The sequence below is a fragment of the Vulpes vulpes genome, chromosome 12 (genome assembly GCF_048418805.1).
Source record: "Vulpes vulpes isolate BD-2025 chromosome 12, VulVul3, whole genome shotgun sequence".
Classification (NCBI taxonomy): Eukaryota; Metazoa; Chordata; class Mammalia; order Carnivora; family Canidae; genus Vulpes; species Vulpes vulpes.
Window position 1 is genome coordinate 102,469,269 of NC_132791.1, and position 6,000 is coordinate 102,475,268.

The 6,000-nt window shown below is 49.1% G+C and overlaps 1 long non-coding RNA gene across 1 annotated transcript; it reads left to right on the top strand.

The window, feature by feature from the left end:
- Window positions 1-111: 111 nt before the first annotated feature.
- LOC140594913 (uncharacterized) lies at window positions 112-3,627 on the top strand. Its single transcript, XR_011996186.1, has 2 exons — window positions 112-329; window positions 2,049-3,627. It is a non-coding gene; the product is annotated as an uncharacterized lncRNA (long non-coding RNA).
- Window positions 3,628-6,000: the final 2,373 nt, after the last annotated feature.

Sequence of the window (6,000 nt, forward strand, 5' to 3'; positions counted from 1 at the left end):
TGCGATCCCAACCTTCCTGGTAAATGGGGCCTTTGCACTTGCTGTTTGCGTTTAGCCTAGAATGTTCTTTAGCCCACATACTCACACGACTTGCTTCTTTACTTCATGTAGGTCTCTGCTCCAGCGTTATCTTCCCAGGGTGACCCTCTCTGACCGACCTACCAGGAATGACAACCTTCAGCGGCTTCTTTCACTTCACCTGCTTTTCGTGTCTTCGTAGCATTAGGATTAATCACCTGGCATACATGTGTGCACCGTGTGTTTCTTTTCCCGCCCTGGAATGTAAGAGCTCCAGTCTGTCTCCGTCACTCCTGTCGCCCAGGGCCGAGGTCAGTTCATGGCACCTACGGTGTTTGATTCCATGTGTCGGTTTGGCTGGACCGTAGTACCAAGATATCTAGTTAAACACGAATCGGGATGTTGCTTTAAAGATATTTCTTTTTTAGATACGATCAACAGTAGATTTTTAAGTAAAGCAGATTAGTCTCTGTAAACTGTGTAGGCCTCATCCTGTCAGTTGAAGGCTTCCTCTTTTTAGGAAAAAAAGAATGAGGTCACCCCAAAAAGAGAGTCCTGCCAGCAGACTGCCTTTGGACTCGAGTTGTAACATCAGCTCTTCCCTAGGTCTGCAACTTGCTGGCCTGCCAACTTGCTGGATTTTGGGTTTTTGGTTCCAATCTATCTACCTATTGTCTATCTATCTATCTATCTATCTATCTATCTATCTATCTATCTATCATCTATCATCTATCATCTCTCATCTATCTATCATCTCTCATCTATCTATCATCTCTCATCTATCTATCTATCTATCTATCTATCTATCTATCTATCTATCATCTATCATCTCTCATCTATCTATCATCTCTCATCTATCTATCATCTCTCATCTATCTATCTATCTATCTATCTATCATCTATCATCTCTCATCTATCTATCATCTCTCATCTATCTATCTATCTATCATCTATCATCTCTCATCTATCTATCATCTCTCATCTATCTATCTATCTATCTATCTATCATCTATCATCTCTCATCTATCTATCATCTCTCATCTATCTATCATCTCTCATCTATCTATCTATCTATCTATCTATCTATCATCTATCTATCATCTATCAGTCTTTGTATCCATCTACCCATCTACATGTATTGCTGTGGTTGTGTATCTCTCTCTACATCCTTTTGATATTTTAATCTGGAGAACCCTAATATGCTACCCAATAAGTATTGTTGAATGGATGACTAACTGAGGTGTAGGACCTCAGAAGGGAATGGCTTTATTGTATTTCTAAGAGATTATATTCTAGACACTGAGATTCCGAGGAAGGTCCCTATAGTCGTAGAGCCACACAGCTTTAAGGAATCACCGCATGTGGGCTTTGAAGGCGTTGGAGGTGACTTAATAGACTTGGGGACTAGAGACACTTCCCCCATATGTGGTCCTTTCTTAGATTCTTTTTTTTTTTTTTAAGGTTTTTATTTATCTATTCATGAGAGACAGAAAGAGAGAAAGAGGCAGAGACACAGGCAGAGGGAGAAGCAGGCTCCCTGCAGGGAACCTGACGTGGGACTCGATCCCAGGACCCCGGGGTCACGACCTGAATGGAAGGCAGACGTTCAACTGCCGAGCCACCCGGGTGCCCCTCTTTCTTAGATTCTTGAATGAGGTTGAAGTGGAGATCAAGAAAGGGATTTGGGATAATAATAGTGACATAGCCAATTTACTTTGGTTTAAAGAAAATTAAGTACTAGGGCATTTCTTAAATATCCACATGTATGGGTTAAGGGCTCTTAATTATTTTTTAAAGATTTTATTTATTTATTTGAAAGAGAGAGAGAAAGAGCACACACAAGCAGGGGCTAAAGGTGGAGGGAGAAGGAGAAGCAGACGTCCCACGGAGCAGGGAGCCAATGTAGGGCTTCATCCCAGGACCCTCAGATCATGACCTGAGCTGAAGGCAGATGCTTAGCTGACTGAGCCACCCTAACATCCTGGGTTAAGTTTTATTATCTTTCCAAGTTTCAATATTTTGTTCTCCAGGTTATGATGCCTCCCCCTTTCCCACCAGCGGTCACAACGTTTGACAGGTGGCTCCTCTGCTAAGAAGTATTATTCCTCCACTGATTTAACTGTCAAATATTTCTTGAGTACCTACTGCGTCCTCTGAACTGTGTTAACACTACGGGTATACATGAATTCTCTCTGCGGCATGACATATCACCTCCAAACTTAGTGGTTTCAAACAACCGTACTCGCTTATTATCTCTCACAGTATCTGTGGATCAGGGATTCAGCGGTGGCAAGGCCAGGTGGTCCTGGCCTGGGCTCTCTCATGAGATGTAATCAGGTGGCAGCCTGGGCTGTCGTCGGCTGAAGCCCTGCCTGGGGCTGGAAGACCTGCCTCCAAGGTGGCTCACTCACATGGCGGCCAAGACGGCTCTCCATGGTGGGAGTGCTCAGCATCTCCCCACGTGGGTGCTCTGCAGGCTACTTAAGGGTCCTCGTGGCATGGCAAGGACTTCCCCCAAGTGAGCAATTCACGAGACAAAGGCAGAAGCCACAATACCTCTATTTATTTATCTAGAGTACCCGATGGTGGGGGGGGGGGCGGAGGGAGAGGGAGACAGACTCTTAAGCAGACTCCTTGCTCAGCACAGAGCCCAATGTGGGGCTAATCTCACAACCCCGAGACCGTGGTGTGGACACCTAACTGACCGACGCCCCACCACCATACTGTCATGATCCAGCACTGCAAGGTGCACACCATCACGGCCACAGAGTTCTGTTGGAAACACTGGTCAGCTCTCAGGAAGGGGACTGTCTGAAAGGAGAGGTCAGCTCTCAGGAAGGGGACTGTCTGAAAGGACACCGGGAGCGCGGGGGCCATCTCATAGACTATCTACGTAAGGATACAAAGATGAGTACGATGAGCAAACTCCCTGCAGTGCACGTGTCTCGTGAATAAATTGGTGTGGGCTGAGCTTAGCATATGACTGTATTATCTCCAGGTTACCAGTTCTCCTGCTTAGGGAGCCCTCTTATCTCCAGTATCATTGTCACCATCAGCTTCCTGCTCTTCATGGTACCAGCATTTATAACTATGAAGCACGATAAGCGTAGGGACGTTGTACCCTATGTCCGGACATCGTCTGTGCCCTGGTGATACTGTGGGTGAGTATGTGCGATGGCCTTTATGCTGCATAGAGACTCCTGGAGAAGAGGATAGGCCTGCAGGAGCAAAGCAGAGATCGCAGGCATAGGGTGTGGCCCCTGAACACCTGAACAGGGCAGATACGTAGTGACATCTTCCCTGATAGCTCCATCAGGCTCATCTCGGTGGCACATTCCTGTGGTTCTTTGTTGCCTCATCGGTTGTAATGTGTTCATTTGTACTCCTCGCCTACCTGACTCCGTATTCCTTTATGTTGGGGACTAAGTCTTTTCCCTCTGGGGTATCTCTCTCCCCTTCTCAGCCAGTGTCCCAGGGAGGACCTGCACTACACCCTTAAATGACGGATTTGACTGTCTTCAGTAGGTGGTCATCGACCGAGGTCTTTCACTGTTGTATCCCCAAGGCCTGTCATGGAAACCCTTTCAGAAATAAAGTTCTGTGAAGGTAGGAACTCTGTCTGTCTTGTTCATTTTGCCTCAAACAGCACTTGCCAAGTAAAAGCTTAACAGACATTTATTAAATGAAGGAGTGAGTGCTGGCGCTAAGTGGTTAAGTGGTGCTAAATCAGTACCTGGATGAGTTAACAAGTCTCAAATTGCCGTAGCTCCAGCCTTTCTCCATATTTAGGCCTAGCAAATCATTAAAACCACCTTTCATTTCTTCTGAGCCTTATTTTTGCCTTCTAGACCTTTCCCCAAAGAGGGTAAGAAAGAGGGCTAATTGGTAGCCAAGACTCGTGGGCTCCAAACTCTGGCTTTGGACACTGTTAGCTTGGAACCTAGACACAAAAAATTATCCTCCTCTGACTTTACCTGTAAGAAGGGGTGCTGAGCCCAAGGCTGATCCCTGAGGGCAGGATGGAGCTGCAGATCCAGGGAGAGCAGGTGTGGTGCCTCCAGCTCTAGTGGGATCTCACAGCCGACTGAGAGAGAAGAAGGGTGAATGCGCATCATTAGCCTATGATTAATATATAATAATATAGTAATCACCAGGCAGAGCTATGTTAATACAACACTAGGCTGGAAATAATACCCACAGGAAACACCGTTTGAAGCCTCCCACGGCATCAGTAATTTGGCTCCTCGTCATGTTAGCTCAGGTGAGAGCAAGAGGACCCTGAAGACACTGGGGAGTCCTTCCGGTTCCTAACAGACGTATGCAGCCAAGAGCTGACTGACCCAGAGACCTGGCTTGCCTGGGGCATTGCTACCAGGGGAAGCCTCAGGATTTCTCTGCTTCCTCCCACCCTCCCTCATTTCATGCATGGAAATGAGAATGGGTCATTTCCATGTTTTCATGGAAAGGAGATGGGTCTCCATGGGCCAAGGGCAAGGATGGCTTGGTGTCAAGGTGCTACAGGTGTGGTCTCCTTTCCTCAGGATTTTGGAGCCCCAGGACCGTCTTTTCTCTCCCAACATGAACTGTCCTGACCTGTGGATTCCTGGCAGGAGCCTTAAGAAGAAATGCTCTGCTTTCATTTTGAGGTCCTCTCTCTTCCCTGGCCAAGAGGGTATAGACCTAGAGAGAAAAGAAGAACACCTGCCTTCAGTCTTGGCCAAAGGGGACCTCTATGTGTGTAGACTGCTCCCCAGGGGCTGTTTTAGGGTTTGCAGCTTAAACTTCCTGGAGCATGCCTCGGCTTAGGCTTAGCTTGCCCTCCACACATACATCTCTACCTGCGGGAGCACTATAGGGTTGGGATGCAGTTGACAGAGGCGTGGCACTGTGGGTGGAGGCCAGCCAGCTCCGTCTCCCTGGCCAAGCATCACGTTCCGTCTTCACGTGCCTTATGCACAGTAATAGGACGATACCTCACGTCCCAGAAGGTGTAAGTTTCTGGAGGTAGGAGGTAGAGTGGCTTGACATCTCCGAATGACTCCCAAACTCACCGAGCCTTGCCTTTCCAGTTTTCAGCAGTTGCTTATGAAAATGACTCAAGTGAGAAGGAACAGTCTTTGGAGTGGGGCCAAGGCTGTGGTTGCCGCCGCAGAAGCAGCACAGCCGAGGTTGAAGGCGTGAGTGGGTGGTGCTGCCTGGAGGACACGGGATGCGAAAGGTTAACAAGGGTTGGGTGTGAGGGACCGCCCAGGCCCGACAGCTGATCCGGGCAGACCTGCCCGCCCATACCCCTCCTCCCCACCCTAGCCCCGTCACCTCCATCTCGCTTACTTTCTTGGAGCCAGAGTCCCACCTTCTTGGCTTAAACCTCCATCTCTAGAAGTTTCTCACCATGTGAGGAACAATCCTATTGCAAAAAGCGATCCTTTCTTCAATGCTCTGGCTCGACACTCCGTGTATAAGCGAGAGCCAACCTGACTGTGGCTCACTCGGTGCCAGCTTAGTGGGCAAGAAGCTACCCTTTGTCTTGTCTCCTTAGAGAAACAGTGGGGGCACCCCGCTGGGGGCCCAGGGCGGGCGGGGCAGGGGGCGAGGCTCACTTCTCGGGCGTCCAACGTCTCGAGCCAGGCATATTCCCTGGGACTTGTTGCTGTCACTTTCTCTTCTTGGCCAGAGGAGATGCTCCCCAGGCCCGCTCTGCTCTGAGCCAATCACCACCTGTTCCATTAGGGCAAGAAAAGGCAGGGCTGGGGTGGCGGGGCGTCCAGAGGAGCAGACTCAGGCCAGCTTGGGAAAGCCACCTGCAGAACTCTCTGGAGCAGCTCTGTCCCTCGGAGGCCTGCTGTGGGGGGTAGGACTCCAGATTCCTGGCTGAGAGGGGAGAAAATGTAGCAACAGGCTTAGAGGCTCAGCTTAAGGCAGGTGGCACATGGTGGCCCCCGGGGCCCAGAGTCCCAGGCATCAGGTCACTGGGGCACGTCC